At 43.4% G+C, this 25,852-nt stretch overlaps 1 pseudogene across 1 annotated transcript in view; it reads right to left on the minus strand.

Moving 5' to 3' along the window:
- LOC311141118 overlaps positions 1-25,852 on the minus strand; it is a 44,895-nt pseudogene that overhangs the window by 355 nt on the left and 18,688 nt on the right. The window contains exons 5-7 of the transcript in view: positions 1,176-1,308; positions 987-1,087; positions 684-795 (exon numbers count right to left, since the gene is read on the minus strand). The product of the transcript in view is annotated as an uncharacterized misc_RNA (transcript). The remainder of the gene's footprint in view (positions 1-683; positions 796-986; positions 1,088-1,175; positions 1,309-25,852) is intronic.

Below are 25,852 nucleotides of genomic sequence, written 5' to 3' on the forward strand. Positions count from 1 at the left end.
TGCTAGGAGCTAACCAAACCTATGTATGCGGACACCTTTACAGTTTGTTACAATATCTGTCAAGCAGATTGCTCCGTGGTGGTTGAAGTTCAATTCAACCAGATACACATACTTACACTTAACAATAATAAGACCACAGTAAAATACAGCAAAATCAAACAACCAATTATTACACTGCAAAACATGTTAACATCAATTATTGAAAAATAAGCAATTAAAATATTCAGTATACACAAAAACACAGAGGATATCCTGCATCAGCCTTAGTTACGTAAAGTGCATTAATTCGGAAAGAATATAAAAGCTACAGCTAAAACTTTGGTCAGAGAATATTTTGTGGCAAGCATAAAATTAAATATTTGAAAGATTAGGAATCATCACCAGAGTCCAGACCAGTCCAGACCAAACTTGACCCCTTTAAGGACCTGTACTACCAGGACCTTAGTCAAGAGGACAGTTTTGATCTGACCAGACCACTGGTTTAAATACAGCTATGCCACCTGGTTCAGTAAATACATAGTGGTCAACATCCATTTTCCCCATTCAAATCTACTGGATTACTCCAATGAACCAGGGTGTAGATTACAGGGGTGTTGGCCATGTTAACGTGGACACCCCCATAAACCTTGAAAATATCAATTTTGGTTCAGTGTGTCCCTGTGTGTATGTGTGTGTGTGTGTACCTGCATATCGCTCTCCGACTCCTGGATGGTCTCCTGTAGCAGACTCTGTAGTTGACTCTCAAACATTCTGCTCTCCTCGATCACCAACAGAGACTCATCACAGAAACACAAACTGACATACAAGCAGACACACACATTATTAACACACACACACAAACACCAACTCACTACAGAGAAGAGCACACACACCACATCATTAACACACTATCTATCTGTCCACCAGTCTGTCTACCTGAAAGAGAGATACATGTGCGTGCATGTGTGCATGTGTGTATGTGTGTGCGTCTGTGTGTGTGTACTCACGGCTGCTGTAGGCTGGGTCTGGGGGTCAGTAGAGGGGGAACAGAGGAGGAAGAGCGGCCCCCATCCACAGGACTCTTACTCACAGGGCTGCGCAACTTACTCTGAATAACAACGAAGGATACACACTGATCAGGAGAGTGTGTGTGTGTGTGTGTGTGTGTTTCTATATGTATTTGTGAGTGTACTTACACAGGCTACTTTGAGAGCAGGTTCCATAGTTCCCTCTGTTGTCTCTCCTGTAGATTCATCAGGACCTGTTCACTCTCAGCCATCCTCTGTACCAGGCCCTCTACACGGAGTAGCAGCTCCATTACACGCTGGTCTGGAGGAAGTGAGGGAGAGGGAGGGAGGGAGGGGGAGGGAGGGTGGGAAGTGAGAGTGACCTCTCAGCTTCCCTATCAAATAAAAAAATTCAAACTGAAAACCCAAGAAAATTAACAACAATGACAAATGGTTTGATGATGAATGCAAAAACCTAAGAAAGAAATTGAGAAACCTATCCAACCAAAAACATAGAGACCCAGAAAACCTGAGCCTACACCTTCACTATGGTGAATCACTAAAACAATACGGAAATACACTACGAAAAAAGAAGGAACAGCACGTCAGAAATCAGCTCAATGTAATTGAAGAATCCATAGACTCTACCCACTTCTGGGAAAATTGGAAAACAAACAACAACACGAAGAGTTATCTATCCAAAACAGAGATGTATGGGTAAACCACTTCTCCAATCTTTTTGGCCCTATAACAAAGAACAAACAGCAAAAAACATATACATCAAATACACATTTTAGAATCAACTATTAAAGACTACCAGAACCCACTGGATTCTCCAATTACATTGAATGAACTACAGGACAAAATACAAACCCTCCAACCCCAAAAGGCCTGTGGTGTTGATGGTATCCTCAATGAAATGATAAAATATAAAGACCTCCAATTCCAATTGGCTATACTTAAACTCTTTAACATCATCCTTAGCTCTGGCATCTTCCCCAATATTTGGAACAAAGGACTGATCACCCCAATCCACAAAAGTGGAGACAAATTTGACCCCAATATCTACCGCCAAGAGCAACCTTGGGAAAGTCCTCTGCATTATCACTAACAGCAGACTCATACATTTCCTCAGTGAAAACAATGTACTGAGCAAATGTCAAATTGGCTTTTTATCAAATTACCGTACGACAGACCACGTATTCACCCTGCACACCCCAATTGACAAACAAACAAAACAAAACAAAGGCAAAGTCTTCTCATGCTTTGTTGATTTCAAAAAAGCTTTTGACTCAATTTGGCCTGAGGGTCTGCTTTACAAAATGAATGGAAAGCGGTGTTGGGGAAAAAACATTAAACATTTTAAAATCTATGTACACAAACAACAAGTGTGCGGTAAAAATTGGCAAAAAACCCACACATTTATTTCCACAGGGCTGTGGGGTGAGACAGGGATACCGCTTAAGCCCCACCCTCTTCAACATATATATCAACGAATTGGCGAGGATACTAGAACAGTCTGCAGCATCCGACCTCACCCTACTAGAATCTGAAGTCAAATGTCTACTGTTTGCTGATGATCTGGTGCTTCTGTCTCCAACCATGGAGGGCCTACAGCAGCACCTAGATCTTCTGCCCAGATTCTGTCAGACCTGGGCCCTGACAGTAAATCTCAGTAAGACAAAAATAATGGTGTTCCAAAAAAGGTCCAGTTGCCAGGACCACAAATACAAATTTCATCTAGACACCGTTGCCCTAGAGCACACAAAAAACTATAGATACCTCGGCCTAAACATTAGCTCCACAGGTAACTTCCACAAAGTTGTGAACAATCTGAGAGACAAGGCAAGAAGGGCCTTCTATGCCATCAAAAGGAACATAACATTTGACATACCAATTAGGATCTGGCTAAAAATACTTGGATCAGTTACAGAACCCATTGCCCTTTATGGTTGTGAGGTCTGGGGTCCGCTCACCAACCAAGAATTCACTAATGGGACAAACACCAAATTGAGACTGCATGCAGAATTCTGCAAAAATATCCTCCATGTACAACGTAAAACACCAAATAATGCATGCAGAGCAGAATTAGGCCGATACCCACTAATGATCATAATCTAGAAAAGAGCTGTTAAATTCTACAACCACCTAAAAGGAAGTGATTCCCAAACCTTCCATAACAAAGCCATCACCTACAGAGAGATGAACCTGGAGAAGAGTCCCCTAAGCAAGCTGGTCCTGGGACTCTGTTCACAAACACAAACAGACCCCACAGAGCCCCAGGATAGCAACACAATTAGACCCAACCAAATCATGAGAAAACAAAAAGAGAATTACTTGACACATTGGAAAGAATTAACAAAAAAACTGAGCAAACTACAATGCTATTTGGCCCTAAACAGAGAGTACACAGTGGAATAATTCACCACTGTGACTGACCCAAACTTAAGGAAAGCTTTGACAATGTACAGACTCAGTGAGCATAGCCTTGCTATTGAGAAAGGCCACCATAGGCAGACCTGGCTCTCAAGAGAAGACTGGCTTTGTATACACTGCCCACAAAATGAGTTGGAAACTGAGCTGCACTTCCTAACCTCCTGCCAAATGTATGACCATATTAGAGACACATATTGCCCTCAGATTACACATACCCACAAAGAATTCGAAAACAAAACCAATTTTGATCATCTCCCATATCTATTGGGTGAGATACCACAGTGTGCCGTCACAGCAGCAATATTTGTGACCTGTTGCAACAAGAAAAGGGCAACCAGTGAAAAACAAACACCATTGTAAATACAACCCATATTTATGTTTATTTATCTTCCCTTTTGTACTTTTAACTATTTGCACATATTATTACATTTGAAATGTCTTTATTCTTTTGGAACTTTTGTGAGTGCAATGTTTACTGTTAATTTGTATTGTTTATTTCACTTTTGTTTATTATCTACTTCACTTGCTTTGGCAATGTTAACATATGTTTCCCATGCCAATAAAGCCCTAAAATTGAAATATAATTGAGAGAGAGGGGAGATAAAAAGAGAGAGAGATGGAGGGAGGGAGAGGGGAGAGAGCGGGAGAGCGAGAGGAAGAGAGAGAGAGGTCGTCTTCCAGTCTATAATGACGTGTTCTCAGAATCACAAATAGACATCAGGTGTCTATAATGTATATGACGGTAAATGGTCATGAAGGGAGAAGTGGTAAACCAAACCTCTGGGTTTCTCTCTGAGTTTGCGGAACAACTACATGGCCTTCCCCTCACTGTGGCCCGAAAGAGGAGAGAATAGAGAATGAACAGTTACAGTTTTAGCTCACTAAAGGCCAGGCATCAGTTGACATGATGAAACTGGTTAGATGTATTTATAGATCTTATTCTGAGTTAACTGGACTGTTGAGATATTTCTGTCTGTCTCTTACAGTGTGTCCAGGGCCTCTACACTCCTCCACAGTTGTCTCTGGAGCTCCACGATGTCTGTCTGGTGGAGCATCATCTCCTCTTCCAGCTCTGTCATCCTCTCTGCCTGCAACACAAACAAACTTATTTACTTACAAGCACAAACAAAACACACGCATGTACACACACAGAAACACACACACATGCATACACGCACAAGTAGACACACACACACACACACACACACACTTATCTGGCCACAGCTGTCTGCAGTTTGCTCCATCTCCCGCCACACACCCAGCAGCTTTTCAGAGGCTAGAGACTGTTTCTGTTTTTAAATTGTAATAAATGTGCAAATATTTCAAAAAAACTGTTTTTGCTTTGTCATTATGGGGTATTGTGTGTAGATTGATGAGCATTTATTTTTATTTAATCCATTTTAGAATAAGGCTGTAAAGTAACAAAATGTGGAAAAAGTCAAGGGGTCTGAATACTTTCTGAATGCTGGCTGTAATCTAGTCCTGATATCTCCAGTGGGCACCCCCATACAGTACACTACAGTACCTCTGTATTATGGAAAAAGCTATTCCAGTTGCCTACCTATCCCTGTAGCTCTCTGTTCCTGGTATATGTTAATGTCTACGTGCAGGCTGGTAGAGAATACGTTTAGTTTGGCCGTCAGCCTCTGGTTCATAGAGATCATCTCATTCTTCTGCAGGGAGCTGTTGTGTCTCAGCAGACTCATGCTGACTGAGAGAGAGAGAGAGAGAGAGAGAGAGAGAGAGAGAGAGAGAGAGAGAGAGAGAGAGAGAGAGAGAGACAGTGAGAGAGAGAGACAGTGAGAGAGAGAGACAGTGAGAGAGAGAGAGACAGTGAGAGAGAGAGACAGTGAGAGAGAGAGACAGCAGGAAAGGGTGGCCACAGCACTAAATGGAGTGACAGTAAAAGCTCCCCAACGCACAAGTGGTTATCTCCACCCTGCTACCATACAGCAGGTAAACGCAAGTATTTCCCGTGACTGTGACTCAAAACCAAATGTCTACCTGGCCCACCACTCCAACTCGACATGAAAGTCACACATACGCCCAGGCCGTGAGCAGGCAAACAGGCCCAAACTCCACTCTGGGTATGTACATAGTCAATGGTAGGCTTTGAGGAGACTCCTATGGTAGGTACACCTATAGCTCATCTCTTGGCAGTAGTACTGTAGACTACTTTATCACTGACCTCAACCCAGAGTCTCTCAGAGCGTTCACAGTCAGCCCACTGACACCCCTACCAGATCACAGCAAAATCACAGTCTACTTGAACAGAGCAATACTCAATCATGAGGCATCAGAGCCAAAGGAACTGAATAATATTAAGATATGCTATAGATGGAAGGAAAGTAGTGTAGAAACCTACCAAAAATAATTAGGCAACAACAAATTCAATCCCTTTTAGACAACTTCCAGGACAAAACGTTTCTCTGTAATAGTGAAGGTGTAAACTTTGCAGTAGAAAACTTAAACAGTATATTTGACCTCTCAGCTTCCCTATCAAATCTAAAAATGTCTAACAGAAAACCTAAGAAAATTAACAACAATGACAAATGGTTTGATGAAGAATGCAAAAACCTAAGAAAGAAATTGAGAAACCTATCCAACCAAAAACATAGAGACCCAGAAAACCTGAGCCTACACCTTCACTATGGTGAATCACTAAAACAATACGGAAATACACTACGAAAAAAGAAGGAACAGCATGTCAGAAATCAGCTCAATGTAATTGAAGAATCCATAGACTCTAACCACTTCTGGGAAAATTGGAAAACACTAAACAAACAACACGAAGTCAATTGGAGGTGTACTTGTGGATGTATTTCAAGGCCTACCTTCAAACTCAGTGCCTCCTTGCTTGACATCATGGGAAAATCAAAAGAAATCAGCCAAGACCTCAGAAGAAAATGTGTAGACCTCCACAAGTCTGGTTCATCCTTGGGAGCAATTTCCAAACGCCTGAAGGTACCACGTTCATCTGTACAAACAATAGTACGCAAGTATAACACCATGGGACCACGCAGCCGTCATACCGCTCAGGAAGGAGACACGTTCTGTCTCCTAGAGATGAATGTACTTTGGTGCGAAAAGTGCAAATCAATCCCAGAACAACAGCAAAGGACCTTGTGAAGATGCTGGAGGAAACAGGTACAAAAGTATCTATATCCACAGTAAAATGAGTCCTATATCGACATAACCTGAAAGGCTCCCGAGTGGCGCAGTGCCACTAGAGATCCTGGTTCGAATCCAGGCTCTGTCGTAGCCGTCCGCGACCGGGAGACCCATGGGGTGGCGTACAATTGGCCCAGGGTAGGGGAGGGAATGGCCGGCAGGGATGTAGCTCAGTTGGTAGAGCATGGCGTTTGCAACGCCAGGGTTGTGGGTTCGATTCCCACGGGGGGCCAGTATGATTTGTTAAAATAATAATGTATGTGTAACAGTCTTGCTTCCGTCCCTCTCCTCGCCCCTACCTGGGCTTGAACCAGGGACCCTCTGCACACATCGACAACAGTCACCCTCAAAGCACTGTTACCCGTCGCTCCACAAAAGCCGTGACGTCACTCGCTCTGAGACCTTGAAGTAGTTGTTTCCCTTGCTCTGCAAGGCCGCGGCTTTTGTGGAGCGACGGGTAACGGTGCTTCGAGGGTGAAATGCTACTAGCGCGCACCGCTAACTAGCTAGCCATTTCACACCGGTTACACTCACCCCCCCTTTTGACCTCCTTCTTTTCCGCAGCAACCAGTGATCCGGGTCAACAGCATCAATGTAACAGTTTTGCTTCCGTCCCTCTCCTCGCCCCTACCTGGGCTTGAACCAGGGACCCTCTGCACACATCGACAACAGTCACCCTCGAAGCACCGTTACCCGTCGCTCCACAAAAGCCGCAGCCCTTGCAGAGCAAGGGAAACAACTACTTCAAGGTCTCAGAGCGTCACCGATTGAAATGCTACTAGCGCGCACCGCTAACTAGCTAGCCATTTCACACCGGTTACATATGCACTCACTAACTCTGGATAAGAGCGTCTGCTAAATGACTAAAATGTCAATGTAAAGGCTGCTCAGCAAGGAAGAAGCCACTGCTCCAAAACCGCCATAAAAAAGCCAGACTACGGTTTGCAACTGCACATGAGGACAAAGATCGTACTTTTTGGAGAAATGTTCTCTGGTCTGATGAAACAAAAATAGAACTGTTTGCCATAATGACCATGTTTGGAGGAAAAAGGGGGAGTTGCAAGCGAAAGAACACCATCCCAACCGTGAAGCACGGGGGTGGCAGCATCATACTGTGGGGGTGCTTTGTTGCAGGAGGGCCTGGTGCACTTCACAAAATAGCTGGCATCATGAGGAAGGAAAATTATGTGGATATATTGAAGCAACATCTCAAGACATCAGTCAGGAAGTTAAAGCTTGGTCGCAAATGGGTCTTCAAAATGGACAATGACCCCAAGCATACTTCCAAAGTTGTGGCAAAATGGCTTAAGGACAACAAAGTCAAGGTATTGGCGTGGCCATCACAAAGCCCTGACCTCAATCCTATAGAACATTTGTGGGCAGAACTGAAAAAGCGTGTGCGAGCAAGGAGGCCTACAAACCTGACTCAGTTACACCAGCTCTGTCAGGAGGAATGGGCCAAAATTCACCCAACTTATTGTGGGAAGCTTGTGGAAGGCTACCTGAAACGTTTGACCCAAGTTAAACAATTTAAAGGCAATGCTACCAAGTTTCAATTGAGTGTATGTAAACTTCTGACCCACTGGGAATGTGATGAAAGAAATAAAAGCTGAAATAAATCATTCTCTCTACTATTATTCTGACATTTCCCATTCTTACAATAAAGTGGTGATCCTAACTGACCTAAGACCGGGAATTTTTACTAGGATTAAATGTCAGGAATTGTGAAAAACTGAGTTTAAATGTATTTGGCTAAGGTGTATGTAAACTTCCGACTTCAACTGTATGTCAAATTGGCTTTTTACCAAATTACCATACGACAGACCACGTATTCACCCTGCACACCCTAATTGACAAACAAACTAAAACAAAGGCAAAGTCTTCTCATGCTTTGTTTATTTCAAAAAAGCTTTTGACTCAATTTGGCATGAGGGTCTGCTATACAAATTGATGGAAAGTGGTGTTGGGGGAAAAACATACGACATTATAAAATCTATGTACACAAACAACAAGTGTGCGGTTAAAACTGGCAAAAAACACACACATTTATTTCCACAGGGCCGTGGGGTGAGACAGGGATACCGCTTAAGCCCCACCCTCTTCAACATATATATCAACGAATTGGCGAGGGCACTAGAACAGTCTGCAGCACCCGGCCTCACCCTACTAGAATCTGAAGTCAAATGTCTACTGTTTGCTGATGATCTGGTGCTTCTGTCCCCAACCAAGGAGGGCCTACAGCAGCACCTAGATCTTCTGCACATATTCTGTCAGACCTGGGCCCTGACAGTAAATCTCAGTAAGACAAAAATAACGATGTTCCAAAACAGGTTCCGTTGCCAGGACCACAAATACAAATGTAATCTAGACACCGTTGCCCTAGAGCACACAAAAAACTATAGATACCTCTGCCTAAACATCAGCTCCACAGGTAACTTCCACAAAGCTGTGAACAATCTGAGAGACAAGGCAAGTAGGAGTTGTGGGACAACATTTCACAGAAGCAACAGAGACTTCACGGAGCAGCCTGTTAATTACAAACAAAACAGCTAAAGCAACTTCGTATTAAAGTGGGATCGTGCATTTTCCAACTCATGATTACATTTTAAGTCGTCATGGGAAAGATGCATCGTTAAAAACATTTGTAAACAACTGGTTGCAGTTCAGATCCAACCTGGATACTAAGGAGATCCTGAGGGAAATCGACGAGTATAAACAGCTTTATGCTATGGAGTAACAACATACTCCATCGTGGAAAGATCCGGCTACCTCACAAAAAAACTGTAACTCAACAAAAAAATTTAAGACAGATTCATCTACAGACACGGACGATTTACTTACCGTTGAAGTAGAGGCTAGTGCTCTTGCTAGAATCCATGCAACACTTGAAAAGTTGTGTGAGGAGGTAGAAGGGCTGAGGGGGAGTTTGGAGTTTAGCCAAGGCACTCACAGCCAAGGTAAAAACCCTCAATTCCAACATGGATTGTCTACTCAGGGAAAACAGGGTGATGAGGGAGTCGCTACTAGACATACAAATCTGTAGCATGCGTGAAAATCTAATATTTTTTGGGATTCCTGAGGACGCATCCAATAATCCAGAGGGTACGATCAGAGAGTTCATGCAATCCGCCTTGAAACTTCCTCTAGAGACTGTAAACAAGGTGGCTTTCCACCAAGTGCACAGACTTGGATCTCGGAGCGACAAGACCAAGGATCCCTGACCTATCATCGCAAGATTTGAACACTACCAAGAAAAGGACCTGATCAAAAACAGGGGAAAGGAGCTTAAAGGGACCAAATTCTGTTTCAGTGACCAATTTCCCCGGGAGATAAACAAACGTTGCAAGAGGCTGTGTCCTGTACAGAGGCAACAGAGGGAGAGGGGTAAGCGTGCCTTTCTCATTGTGGACAAACTTTTTATAGATGGACAGCTCTTCCGAGACAGCTCCATAACACCATGGCTGTACTCAATTCTACGGGGACGTCAGGTTACGGAAAAACAAAATATGGGAACTGTAAAAATATCTGAACACTATGAAGTTGATATGAACACACACACACTCAATTACATGCTCGCTCACACATACAGATTTATACATACACACTTGATCTCTCTCTCTTCTCCTCTCCCTGTCTCCCTATTGTCGAGAACTTTTCTATAATTTAATATGTTTTTTGTTTGTCTATCTTTTCTATGTCGTTGTCTACATGTTATTCTATGTTTACAACAAGCAAGGGGAAGATATCAGAACAGGGACATTAGGGAATAATAACATATTGTACGGGATACATTTGTACTGTAGTAAAGCCGTCTCTAAAGTAATGTAAGGTCTCTTTCATGATCATGTGAAACGTCAATTGCTATGGAAATGCTGGGATGTGTTTTTCTATGAAAATTATGTTTAAGGTCATTATGATGCAACTATGATGCAACTATGATGGTGATACGATATGGATTACAATTATCATCCTGAATATTAAGGCTACACTCACTTCATGTTACACACATAGACACTCAACCATGCAAATTGTCTGGGTTATTATTTATTTGGACATCATTATAGTCTTACTCTTACCCAGACATCATACACACTCTCACTAAATCACATCTAATATCATACATATCAACCTACTCAGATCTACTACACACATAATATCTTGACTCAATTTTCTAACATCTGTAGCATTGGCTCACAGGCAAACAGGCAAGGGAATAAAACAAATATTGCTAGTTCTAAATATCAGACATTCGAAATCTTAAATTTTGACCTTCATATAACCTCTTATGGCAGTAACTTTACAAGCACTAATTATGGTCAATTTAGACTGAGAATAGTATCTAGTTATGATAAGGGGTGAAATAAGTATAGCCAGTTATAATTGTAACGGTTTAGCAGATTATAAAAAAAGATGATCAGTCTTTACATGGCTAAAAGAAAAGGAATATAACATATACTGTTTACAGGAAGCTCACTCTACATCCTTAGATGAAGTTGCGTGGAAAAGGGGGTGGTGAAATAATTTTCTGTCATGGACATAGGAATTCAAAAGGTGTGAAGATATTAATTAACAAAAATGTCGATCTGAATGTTCAAATAGTCAGGAATGATTCGCAAGGAAGGTGGATCTTTTTTAATATGAAAGTGGATGAAAAACAGATTTGGCTCATTAATCTATATGGTCCAAATCAGGATGATCCATACTTCTTCTAAAATATTTATACAAATGTATTGAACTTACAGGCAACAAATGATCAAATCATTATGGTGGGAGACTATAACACGGTGTTAAGTACCTCAATGGACCGTAAAGGGAATCACTCTACAAACTATCATCAACGTGCCCTTAAGGAAATCACAAATATTATGGACACATTAGAAATACTGGATATTTGGAGACTAAAAAACCCCGACCTAGTGAGATATACATGGAGGAGACTTAATCAAGCTAGTCGTCTTGACTACTTTCTTGTCTCTTTCTATCTTGCATCAAAGGTTAAAAAAGTTCTAATAAGAGATAGAATGTGATCAGATCATCATCTAATTGGCCTTCACATAACTCTTATAGAATTTCCACGTGGACGGGGATATTGGACATTTTATCAAAGTTTACTGGAGGACAATTTATTTTTAACTAAGACAAAATTATTTATAATGTAATTTTTCCAGTACAATATAGGTATCACGTTTCAGGAGAAGACCCAGATGCAGACAGTGTCGAAGTAACAAAAGTTTATTACAAAAACAGGGGGCAGGCAAATGACAGGTCAAGGGCAGGCAGAGGTCAATAATCCAGGGTGGTGTAACAAGGTACAGAACAGCAGGTAGGCTCAGGGTCAGGGCAGGCTGAATGGTCAAATCCGGGAGAACTAGAAAACAGGAACTTGAGAAAGACAGGAGCAAGGGGAAAAACGCTGGTAGGCTTGACAAAACAAAACAAACTGGCAATAGACAAACAGAGAACACAGGTATAAATACACCATGCTGCACCATGAGCTGGGCCGTCTCTTTGGCGGAGGGTAGCTTGCGAAGTGACCCGGGCCTTACTGAGCACCTCCCAGAGGTCCTGGTACTCCGCGGGAATGGTGGAGAGGTCCGAGGCAACTTCTGAGCCCCCAGGAAGACGTCCCGGGGCAGGCTGCGCTGACTTCAGGCAATGAGCGTGGCAGAACGGGCTCCAGCCCATGATGGCACCAGTAGACCAGTCAATAAAGGGGTTGTGTCGCTGGAGTCAAGAGAAACCCAATACCACGGGAACCTGAGGAGACTTAATTAGCAGGAATTGGAACGTCTCGCTGTGGTTCCCTGATACTCGTAGGTTGATGGGGGTGGTATTGTGGGTGCCCCGGCTTATAGATCGCCCGTCCAGCGCTCTAACGTCCATGGGAATGGAGAGGGGCTGAGTGGGGATGCCCAGCTCAGATGTCAGGGTAGCGTCCATAAAGCTCTCATCGGCCCCAGAGTCGATGAGTACCCGGAGAGATTTCGACTGGTTCCCCCACAGCAAGATGGCATGAAAGGGGGTGCGAGTAAGGGAAGAGGAAAAGTTATCCGTATGGCCCACCAGAGTACTCGCTCCTACTGGTGAGCCTGGTCTTTTAGTGGGCAGGTGGACATAAACTGACCAGTAGTACCGCAATACAGGCAACTCTTTGTGTGATGCCTGTATTGCCGTTCGACTGGAGACAGCCTAGCTCTGCCTAGTTGCATCGGCTCGGGAAGAGGTGAATCGGCAGACTTCGGAGACTCTCGGGGGAACTCGGGTAGCATCGGTTTCTCTCGGCAACGGAGCCGTCGGGGACTTCCGGGATAATCCTTGGGCGGGCGAGTGGAATCGGACTTCCTCTCCTTCCTTCGTTCCCGTAGTCGCCCATCGATCCGAATGGTCAAGGCGATGAGCGAGTCGAGATCCGTCGGTAGTTCCTGGGCTGCAAGCTCGTCCTTTACTTCCTCCAATACTCCGTGCAGGAACGTGTCGAACAGCGCTTCCGGGTTCCAGGCACACTCAGCTGCCAACGTGCGGAAATCCACTGCATAGTCTGCCACACTGCAGGATTCTTGCCGAAGCTGGAGTAACTTCCAGACAGCCTCTCTCCTGGACAATGGAGCACCGAAAACCTTATTTACCTCCTGCATGAACTCCTCCAGACTGAAGCATACGCCCAACTGTTGTTCCCACACTGCCGTAGCCCAGGCGAGAGCCCTCCCAGACATCAGCGTGATGAGGTACGCTATCTTAGAGCGGTCCGAGGGGAAGGAGGATAGCTACAGCTCGATGATGAGCGAACACTGAGCGAGAAATGCCCGACAGGTTCCCGACTCTCCGGCGAAGCGTTCCGGGGGAGGTAAGCCGGGTTAATGAGGTGCTGAGAGGTTACCATCGTGGTAGGCTGCCTAACAGACAAACCGCGGAATTGCTCCAGCAATGTGTTAAACACACGGTCATTGCGTTCGGCCAAGGTCTGGAACCCTTCCATGAGAACACGAAGCATCTCCTTGTGCCTTCCAATGGTGGCTCCTTGGGAGGAGATGGCGTTGCGGAGCTGGTCCGAGTCTGCTGGGTCAGTCATGGCCAGTTCGTACTATCACGTTTCAGGAGACCCAGATGCAGACAGTGTCGCAGTAACAAAAGTTTATTACAAAAACAGGGGGCAGGCAAATGACAGGTCAAGGGCAGGCAGAAGTCAGTAATCCAGATCAGAGTCCAAAAGGTACAGAACGGCATGCAGTCTCAGAGTCAGGGCAGGCAGAGGTCAATAATCCAGGATGGTGTGACAAGGTACAGAACGGCAGGCAGGCAGGCTCAGGGTCAAGGCAGGCAGAATGGTCAAAACCGGCAAAACTAGAACTTGAGAAAGACAGGAGCAAGGGGGAAAATGCTGGTAGGCTTGACGAAACAAAACGAACTGGCAACAGACAAACAGAGAACAGGAATAAATACACTGGGGATAATGGGGAAGATTGTCTCCACCCCCCTCCAGGTGTCACCCATCACAAAGACAGGTGAAACAGATCAGGGTGTGACAATAGGTTCGGCAAATCCCCTTATTGTTTGGGATACCTTTAAATGCACCTTAAGAGGTCATTCAATTCAATATTCATCAATAATAAAAAGCAGTTTCTGGCTAAAGAGACAAGGCTAACAAGGGAAATACATGAACTAGTAGTACAGGCAATAAAAACGATACTACAGAGATACAAAATAAGTTAGAGGAAAAACAAAAAGAACTGGAGGAACTTATTCAAGAACGATCTAATGTAATCTATTACAAAAATAAAGCAAACTGGATGGAATATGGAGAAAAATGCACCAAATTCTTCCTGAATCTCCAACACAGAAACGCTAATAAAAATAATTTGCAGAAACTCGTTACAGAAGACGGAGTCATCTATGATTCTCCTAATTATATTTTAAAAGAGGAAGCTAAATATTTTAAGCAGATGTTCTCTTTTCCGTCTCATCCTCACCCACTGAATGATGAATGACATCAGGTGTCTATAATGTATATGACGGTAAATGGTCATGAAGGGAGAAGTGGTAAACCAACCTCTGGGTTTCTCTCTGAGTTTGCGGAACAACTCCATGGCCTTCCCCTCACTGTGGCCCGAAAGAGGAGAGAAGAGAGAATGAACAGTTACAGTTTTAGCTCACTAAAGGCCAGGCATCAGCTGACACGATGAAACTGGTTAGATGTATTTTATTTTACTCCCCGTATCTTTCGGTCTTACAGGGCAGCTTTCTGTCCTTGCTGTAGCCTCTGCCAGTCTTCCTTCAGGGTGTGGATGGTGTCCCAGGCCTGGCCTCAGGTCCTCCTCAGAGGGCTTTAGGACAACACGTGCTTAGGGTCCATCTCTGAGAGGGAGAAAGAGAGAGCGAAAGGGAGGGAGGGAGAAGGAGAGAGAGTTCCAGTGTATCAAATCAAATTGTATTTGTCACATGCGTCGAATACAACAGGTGTAGACCTTACTGTGAAATGCTTACTTACAAGCCCTTAAACAACAATGCAGTTTTAAATAAATAGCAAATAACCAAATATTTACTAAATAAACTAAAGTAAAAAATAACAACATTAAAAGTAACACAATAAAATACCAATAACGAGGCTATATACAGGGGGTACCGGTACCGAGTCAATGTGCAGGGGTACAGGTTAGTCGATGTACAGTCTAAGTCAGAAGTTTACATACACTTAGGTTGGAGTCATTAAAACCCATTTTTCAACCACTCCACAAATTTCTTGTTAACAAACTATCGTTTTGGCAAGTCGGTTAGGACATCTACTTTGTGCATGACACAAGTAATTTTTCCAACAATTGTTTACAGACAGATTATTTCACTTAGAATTCACTGTATCACAATTCCAGTGGGTCAGAAGTTTACTGTACCTTTGAACAGCTTGGAAAATTCAAGAAAATGATGTCATGGCTTTAGAAGCTTCTGATAGGCTAATTGACATCATTTGAGTCAATTGGAGGTGTACCTGTGGATGTATTTCAAGGCCTACCTTCAAACTCAGTGCCTCTTTGCTTGACATCATGGGAAAATCAAAATAGATCTGCCAAGACCTCAGAATTTTTTTCTCCAAACGCCTGAAAGTACCACGGTAATCTGTACAAACAATAGTACGTAAGTATAAACACCATGGGACCACGCAGCCGTCATACCGCAAATCAATCCCAGAACAACAGCAAAGGACCTTGTGAAGATGCTGGAGGAAACAGGTACAAAAGTATCTATATCCACAGTAAAACAAGTCCTATATCGACATAACCTGAAAGCCTGCTCAGCAAGGAAGAAGCCACTGCTCCAAAACCGCCATAGAAAAGCCAGACTACGGTTTGCAACTGCACATGGGGACAAAGATCGTACTTTTTGGAGAAATGTCCTCTGGTCTGATGAAACAAAAATAGAACTGTTTGGCCATAATGACCATCGTTATGTTTGGAGGAAAAAGGGGATGCCTTGCAAGCCGAAGAACACCATCCCAAACGTGAAGCACGGGGGTGGCAGCATCATGCTGTGGGGGTGCTTTGCTGCAGAAGGGACTGGTGCACTTCACAAAATAGCTGGCATCATGAGGAAGGAAAATTATGTGGATATATTGAAGCAATATCTCAAGACATCAGTCAGGAAGTTAAAGCTTGGTCGCAAATAGGTCTTCCAAATGGACAATGACCCCAAGCATACTTCCAAAGTTGTGGCAAAATGGCTTAAGGACAACAAAGTCAAGGTATTGGAGTGGCCATCACAAAGCCCTGTCCTCAATCCTATAGAACATTTGTGGGCAGAACTGAAAAAGTGTGTGCGAGCAAGGAGGCCTACAAACCTGACTCAGTTACACCAGCTCTGCCAGGTGGAATGGGCCAAAATTCACCCAACTTATTGTGGGAAGCTTGTGGAAGGCTACCCGAAACGTTTGACCAAAGTTAAACAATTTAAAGGCAATGCTACCAAATACTAATTGAGTGTATGTAAACTTCTGACCCACTGGGAATGTGATGAAATAAATAAAATCTGAATAATTCATTCTCTCTACTATTATTCTGACATTTCACATTCTTAAAATAAAGTGGTGATCCTACATTTTTATTAGGATTAAATATCAGGAATTGTGAAAAACTGAGTTTAAATGTATTTGGCTAAGGTGTATGTAAACTTCCGACTTCAACTGTAATTTGTACATGTAGGTAGGGGTAAAGTGACTATGCATAGATAATAAACAGCGAGTAGCAGCAGTGTAAATACAAAGGGGGGTCAATGCAAATAGTCCGGGTGGCCATTTTATTAATTGTTCAGCAGTCTTATGGCTTGGGGGTAGAAGCTGTTAAGGAGCCTTCTGGACCTAGACTTGGCGCTCCGGTACCGCTTGCCGTGCGGTAGCAGAGGGAACAGTCTATGTCTTGGGTGACTGGAGTCTTTGACAATTTTTGGGGCCTTCCTCTGACACCGCCTAGTATATAGGTCCTGGGTGGCAGGACGCTTGGCCCCAGTGATGTACTGGGCTGTACGCACTACCCTCTGTAGCGCCTTACAGTCGGATGCAGAGCAGTTGCCATACCAGGCAGTGATGCAACCGGTCAGGATGCTCTCGATGGTGAAGCTGTAGAACTTTTTGAGGATCTGGGGACCCATGCCAAATCTTTTCAGTCTCCTGAGGGGGAAAAGGCGTTGTCGTGCCCTCGTCATGACTGTCTTGGTGTGTTTGGACCATGATAGTTTGTTGGTGATGTGGACACCAAGGAACTTGAAACTCTCGACCCGCTCCTCTACAGCCCTGTTGATGTGAATGGGGGCGTGTTCGGCCCTTCTTTTCCTGTAGTCCACGATCAGCTCCTTTGTCTTGCTATGGTAGATGTGGCAGATGTGTTGTTGCCTACCCTGAGCACCTGGGGGCGGCCCGTCAGTAAATCCAGGATCCAGTTGCAGAGGGAGGTGTTTAGTCCCAGGGTCCTTAGCTTAGTGATGAGCTTTGTGGGCACTATGGTGTTGAATGCTGAGCTGTAGTCAATTAACAGCATTCACTGACTACAGCTTTTGTCCAGGTGGGAAAGGGCAGTGTGGAGTGCGATTGAGATTGCGTCATCTGTGGATTTGTTGGGGCGGTATGCGAATTGGACTGGGTCTAGGGCAGGGGTGTCAAACTCATTTTAGCTCAGGGGCCACATGGAGGAAAATCTATTCCCAAGTGGGCCGGACCGGAAAAATCATGGTATATATAACTTAAAAACAACAACTTCAGATTGTTTTCTTTGTTTTAATACGATCAACATACAACATAAAGCTGGAGCCTGAGGACAGTGTGTCCAAAATAGTACAAGCACAACATCACTATTAATCATAAAACACGTCAAGTTTATTTGAAAATTCTAAAGAAAAAGAACACACAAACACACAATGCCTCAGTGATTAACAGAACTGTTTCACAGATCACAGAACTATATCAGGGTGTCATTTCTCAGGCAGAAATGTAGATAAAAATAATGAAATCCTGTTCCCCAAACAAGTGCAAGAACCACAGAGTCAAGAATAGGTTAAATATACAAATAAAATAAAATCAATTAAAAACAATAGCACATCAACATAAAAATATATAAACATAAAGCTGGAGCCTGAGGACAGTGTCCAAAAGCACAACATCACTATTAATCATAAAACACCTCAAGTTATTTGAAAGTTCTGAGGACAAAGAACACACAAACACACAATGCCTCAGTGATTAACAGAACTGTTTCACAGATCACAGAACTATATCAGGGTGTCATTTCTCAGGCAGAAATGTAGATAAAAATAATGAAATCCTGTTCCCCAAACAAGTGCAAGAACCACAGAGTCAAGAATAGGTTAAATATACAAATAAAATAAAATCAATTAAAAACAATAGCACATCAACATAAAAATATATAAACATAAAGCTGGAGCCTGAGGACAGTGTCCAAAAGCACAACATCACTATTAATCATAAAACACCTCAAGTTATTTGAAAGTTCTGAGGACAAAGAACACACAAACACACAATGCCTCAGTGATTAACAGAACTGTTTCACAGATCACAGAACTATATCAGGGTGTCATTTCTCAGGCAGAAATGTAGATAAAAATAATGAAATCCTGTTCCCCAAACAAGTGCAAGAACCACAGAGTCAAGAATAGGTTAAATATACAAATAAAATAAAATAAATTAAAAACAATAGCACATCAACATAAAAATATATAAACATAAAGCTGGAGCCTGAGGACAGTGTCCAAAAGCACAACATCACTATTAATCATAAAACACCTCAAGTTATTTGAAAGTTCTGAGGACAAAGAACACACAAACACACAATGCCTCAGTGATTAACAGAACTGTTTCACAGATCACAGAACTATATCAGGGTGTCATTTCTCAGGCAGAAATGTAGATACAAATAATGAAATCCTGTTCCCCAAACAAGTGCAAGAACCACAGAGTCAAGAATAGGTTAAATGTACAAATAAAATAAAATCAATTAAAAACAATAGCACATCAACATAAAAACATATAAACATAAATCTGAAAGCGTTGCTCAAACTCCCGTAACAGTCCCGTTATTTTATCTTTGAACTGCTTCATGTCTGCCACATGTTGGGTCGCGCACACATTTTTCAGACAGGGGAAGTGAGCTGCATCACCACCGGCAAGTTGCGTCTCCCACAATGACAGCTTCAACTTGAAAGAACGTATGCTGTCATAATACTGCGTGACAACTTTGTTGCGCCCTTGCAGCTGTTTGTTCAAGTTATTCAGGTGCTCTGTAACATCCACCATAAATGCAAGGTCCTGCATCCATTCTGCGGAATGAAATTCTAACACTGGTTTGCCCTTTTCTTCCATGAACTGTTCCATTTCTTCTCGTAAATCAAAGAAACGCCTCAGCACAGCACCTCGGCTTAACCATCTTACCTCAATGTGGTATGGCAGGCCATAGATGTGGTCTTTCTCTCTGAGAAGGCTGTCAAACTGACGGTGATTCAGGCTTCTGGATCGGATGAAATTAACAGTTTGGATGACCACCTTCATGACGTTATCCATCTTTAATGACTTGCAACACAAAGCCTCCTGGTGCAAAATACAGTGAAAAGCCAAAAAATCACGTCCTCCATTTGCAGATTGCACTTTCTCTCTGAACTTTGTCACAACGCCTGCTTTTTTCCCGATCATTGAGGGCGCACCATCTGTAGCCAGGCTGACAGCGCGGGACCAGTCCACTCCGACCCTGTCCAGTACGCCGACGAGTGCGGTAAAAATATCAGCTGCTGTCGTTGTATCTGTCATCGGCACCAACTCCACAAACTCCTCGGTGACGGTCAATGTGTCATCAACTCCGCGGATGAAAATGGCCAGTTGTGCAACATCTGTAATGTCCGTGCTTTCATCAATTGCAACCGAAAACGCAATAAATTACTTTACTTTTTGCTTCAACTGGCTGTCCAAATCCACTGAAAGATCGGAAATCCTGTCTGCAACTGTGTTTCTTGTCAGGCTGATATTTGCAAAAGCCTGCCGCTTTTCAGGGCACACAATCTCCGCTGCCTTCATCATGCATGTTTTTACAAATTCACCCTCACTAAATGGTTTTGAAGCCACTGCGATTTCATTAGCAATGAGGTAGCTAGCTTTCACTGCAGCGTCACTGATGTCTAAGCTGTGAGTAAACACAGACTGCTGTTTCTTCAGACCCGCCAACAGTTCATTCACCTTCTCTCATCTCCGCTGTCCTTGAAAGTTGTCATATTTGTCGGCATGAAGACTCACATAGTGGCGACGAAGGTTATATTCTTTCAGCACTGCAACATGCTCTGAACACACCAAACATACAGCTTTCCCATTCAATTCTGTGAATAAATAGGATGACCATTTTTCTTGGAACACTCTGCACTCTGCGTCCACTTTTCTCTTTTTTGACAGAGACATATTGGGGCAATGAGGGTGCCAAAGAACATAATGTTAAAAGTAGAAGCCGTAATAAATATCGCGGGCAAAACAAAGTAGCTCATTGGCTGCACGTGCTTGACCTACTTGCTCTGCCCCGGTATAAACAGTTTGCTTGCTTAACACAATTGCTATTGCGCCATCCAGTGGACGCAATTGGAACAGCAGTTTATTTTATTGAAAAATTGCAGCGCATTTTTATACTTTACAATTTTTTTTTTTTTATTATTTTTTTTTTTTTTCCAGAATCATCTCGCGGGCCGGATTAAACCCGTTTGCGGGCCTGATCCGGCCCGCGGGCCGGACGTTTGACACCCCTGGTCTAGGGTTTCCGGCATGATGGTGTTGATGTGAGCCATGACCAGCCTTTCAAAGCACTTCATGGCTACCGACGTGAGTGCTATGGGGCTGTAGTCATTTAGGCAGGTTACCTTCGCTTTCTTGGGAACAGGGACTACGGTGGTCTGCTTGAAACATGTAGGTATTATAGACTCGGTAAGGGAGAGGTGGAAAATGTCAGTGAAGACACTTGCCAGTTGGTCCGCGCATGCTCTGAGTAAATGTCCTGGTAATCCGTTTGGCCCCGCGGCCTTGTGAATGTTGACCTGTTTAAAGGTCTTGTTCACATTGGCTATGGAGAGCGTGATCACACAGTCGTCCGGAACAGCTGGTGCTCTCATGCATGCTTCAGTGTTGCTTGCCTCGAAGCGAGCATAAAAGGCATTTAGCCCGTCTGGTAGGCTTTGCGTCACTGGGCAGCTCGTAGCTGGGTTTCCCTTTGTAGTCCGTAATAGTTTGCAAGCCCTGCCACATCAAACGAGCGTCAGAGCCGGTGTAGTAGGATTCAATCTTAGTCCTATTTTGACTCTTTTGCTGTTCGATGGTTCGTCTGAGGGCATAGCGGGATTTCTTATAAGCGTCCGGATTAGCGTCCCGCTCCTTAAAAGCGGCAGGTCTAGCCTTTAGCTCGGTGCGGATGTTGCCTGTAATCCATGGCTTCTGGTTGGGATATGTATGTACGGTCACTGTGGGGACGACGTCGTCGATGCACTTATTGATGAAGCCGGTGACTGAGGTGGTATACTCCTCAATGCCATTGGATGAATCCCGGAACATATTCCAGTCTGTGCTAGCAAAACAGTCCTGTAGCGTAGCATCCGCGTCATCTGACCACTTCCGTATTGAGCGAGTCACTGGTACTTCCTGCTGGTCAGATTTGCCAAATGGATGGCGAGGGAGAGCTTTGTATGCGTCTCTGTGTGTGGAGTAAAGGTGGTCTAGAGTTTTTTTCCCTCTGGTTGCACATGACAGGCTGGTAGAAATTAGGTAAAACTGATTTACGTTTCCTGCATTAAAGTCCCCGGGCACTAGGAGCGCCGCTTCTGGATTAGCATTTTCCTGTTTGCGTATGGCCTTATACAGCTCATTGAGTGCAGTCTTAGTGCCAGCATCGGTTTGTGGTGGTAAATAGATGGCTACGAAAAATATAGATGAAAACTCTCTTGGTAGATAGTGTGGTCTACAGCTTATCATGAGGTACTCTACCTCAGGCGAGCAATACCTCAAGACTTCCTTAATATTAGACATCGCACACCAGCTGTTATTGACAAATAGACACACATCACCACCCCTCGTCTTACCGGACGTAGCTGTTCTGTCCTGCCGATGCACGAAAAACCCAGCCAACTGTATATTATCCGTGTTGTCGTTCAGCCAGGACTCAGTGAAACATAACCTTTTTACAGTTTTTAATGTCCCGTTGGTAGGATAGTCTCGAACGGAGCTCATCCAGTTTATTCTACAATGATTGCACGTTGGCCAATAGAACGGATGTCACGGCTCACCTCCGGCGCTCTGATTCGGCGGTCTACTGAGCCACCGGTCTGAGCGCACCACCTCGGCAACACCGGAATGGAAACCCAACGCACCCTAATCACCTCCAGCGCACCTGCACTTCATCTCATCACCACCCTTATTTTAGCCCTGGACTGTTCAGTATTGTGTTGTGTGTGATTGTTTAGCATCGTGTCGTTTACTCTCTCTTTGAAATTATCTTTCTCATTATTAAGTAAACCTTGACCTTGTTAATTCCTGCGTCTACGTCCTGCCTCTTCGTATATCAGTACTCGTCACAACGGATTGTAGAGGCTGGTTACCCACTCGCCGACAAATTCACACAAGGCCCCCGGATCTGTACCCCCTGTATCTCCGTCTTATCTTCATGCGAATGACAGGGATTTGGGCCTGGTCCGGGAGAAACAGTATATCCTTCGCGTCAGACTCATTAAAGAAAAATCTTCGTCCAGTTTGAGGTGAGTAATTGCTGTTCTGATATCCAGAAGCTCTTTTCGGTCATAAGAGATGGTAGCAGCAACATTATGTACAAAATAAGTTACAAACAATTCGACAAAACACACAAAATAGCACAATTGGTTAGGAGCCCGTAAAACGGCGGCCATCCCCTCCGGCGCCATTATACACAGTGTATAACAGTATGCTCACATATTCACATGTAGAGAGTAGAGACAGTTGCTTTAAGTTTAATTGTGACAGCATTCCCTCCCCCATATGCCCCCCTAGGCACAACTACGACAACATAACCAACAAAAACGGTCACAACTCCTGCAGCTCTGTCGCACGCTGGGTATGTACATAGTCAATGGTAGGCTTTGAGGGGACTCCTATGGTAGGTACACCTATAGCGCATCTCTTGGCAGTAGTACTGTAGACTACTTTATCACTGACCTCAACCCAGTCTCTCAGAGCGTTCACAGTCAGCCCACTGACACCCCTATCAGATCACAGCAAAATCACAGTCTACTTGAACAGAGCAATACTCAATCATGAGGCATCAGAGCCAAAGGAACTGAATAATATTAAGATATGCTATAGATGGAAGGAAAGTCATGTGGAAACCTACCCAAAAAATATTAGGCAAAAACAAATTCAATCCCTTTTAGACAACTTCCTGGACAACACGTTTCACTGTAATAGTGAAGGTGTGAACTTGGCAGTAGAAAACCTAAACAGTATATTTGACCTCTCAGCTTCCCTATCAAATCAAAAAATGTCAAGCAAAGAGGCACTCAGTTTGAAGGTAGGCCTTGAAATACATCAGGTACACCTCCAATTGACTCAAATGATGTCAATTAGCCTATCAGAAGCTTCTAAAGCCATTACATTATTTTCTGGAATTTTCCAAGCTGTTAAAAGCTACAGTAAACTTAGTGTATGTAAACTTCTGACCCACTGGAATTGTGATACAGTGAATTTTAAGTGAAATAATCTGTATGTAAACAATTGTTGGAAAAAGTACTTGTGTCATGCACAAAATAGATGTCCTAACCGACTTGCCAAACTATAGTTTGTTAACAAGAAAAGTGTGGAGTGGTTGAAAAACAAGTTTTAATGACTCCAACCTAAGTGTACGTAAACTTCCGACTTCAACTGTGTATATATATATATATATATATATATATATATATATATATATATATATATATATATATATATATTTATATATATACACATACATATACACACACATATCCTTTTTTAAAATTATATTTCCCTTCATTACTTTCCAACCCCAACACCCCTTACCCAATTGGAGTAAACTAGTGAACAACAACACTTAGAACTCTACTTCCAGCCCATACATACTATATAAATTTCATGGACACAGTCAAATTCTACAATAATTATATTTTGTTTGTTTTTACTCCTGAACTTCCTCCGATCATTTTCATGATGTCCATCTGGTTTGCTTCTATATGCCATATTTTTCTAACTGTGCTCTTTCACAAAAGCTCTCAACCTATAACCTATGGGGAGAACAAGTATTTGATACACTGCCGATTTTGCAGGTTTTCCTACTTACAAAGCATGTAGAGGTCTGTAATTTTTATCATAGGTACACTTCAACTGTGAGAGACGGAATCTAAAACAAAAATCCAGAAAATCTAATTGTATGATTTTTAAGTAATTCATTTGCATTGTATTGCATGACACAAGTATTTGATCACCTACCAACCAGTAAGAATTCCGGCTCTCACAGACCTGTTCGTTTTTCTTTAAGAAGCCCTCCTGTTCTCCACTCATTACCTGTATTAACTGCACCTGTTTGAACACGTTACCTGTATAAAAGACACCTGTCCACACACTCAATCAAACAGACTCCAACCTCTCCACAATGGCCAAGACCAGAGAGCTGTGTAAGGACATCAGGGATAAAATTGTAGACCTGCACAAGGCTGGGATGGGCTACAGGACAATAGGCAAGCAGCTTGGTGAGAAGGCAACAACTGTTGGCGCAATTATTAGAAAATGGAAGAAGTTCAAGATGACGGTCAATCATCCTCGGTCTGGGGCTCCATGCAAGATCTCACCTCGTGGGGCATCAATGAACATAAGGAAGGTGAGGGATCAGCCCAGAACTACACGGCAGGACCTGGTCAATGACCTGAAGAGAGCTGGGACCACAGTCTCAAAGAAAACCATTAGTACCACACTACGCCGTCATGGATTAAAATCCTGCAGCGCACGCAAGTCCCCCTGCTCAAGCCAGCGCATGTCCAGGCCCTTCTGAAGTTTGCCAATGACCATCTGGATGATCCAGAGGAGGAATGGGAGAAGGTAATGTGGTCTGATGAGACAAAAATAGAGCTTTTTGGTCTCGCCGTGTTTGGAGGAAGAAGAAGGATGAGTACAACCCCAAGAACACCATCCCAACCGTGAAGCATGGAGGTGGAAACATCATTCTTTGGGGATGCTTTTATGCAAAGGGAACAGGACGACTGCACCGTATTGAGGGGAGGATGGATGGGGCCATGTATCGCGAGATCTTGGCCAACAACCTCCTTCCCTCAGTAAGAGCATTGAAGATGGGTCGTGGCTGGGTCTTCCAGCATGACAACGACCCGAAACACACAGCCAGGGCAACTAAGGAGTGGCTCCATAAGAAGCATCTCAAGGTCCTGGAGTGGCCTAGCCAGTCTCCAGACCTTAACCCAATAGAAAATCTTTGGAGGGAGCTGAAAGTCTGTATTGCCCAGCGACAGCCCCGAAACCTGAAGGATCTGGAGAAGGTCTGTATGGAGGAGTGGGCCAAAATCCCTGCTGCAGTGTGTGCAAACCTGGTCAAGACCTACAGGAAACGTATGATCTCTGTAATTGCAAACAAAGGTTTCTGTACCAAATATTAAGTTCTGCTTTTCTGATGTATCAAATACTTATGTCATGCAATAAAATGCAAATTAATTACTTAAAAATCATACAATGTGATTTTCTGGATTTTTGTTTTAGATTC

Source organism: Coregonus lavaretus (assembly GCF_964263955.1).
Source record: "Coregonus lavaretus genome assembly, chromosome: 14".
NCBI classification, from domain to species: domain Eukaryota; kingdom Metazoa; phylum Chordata; class Actinopteri; order Salmoniformes; family Salmonidae; genus Coregonus; species Coregonus lavaretus.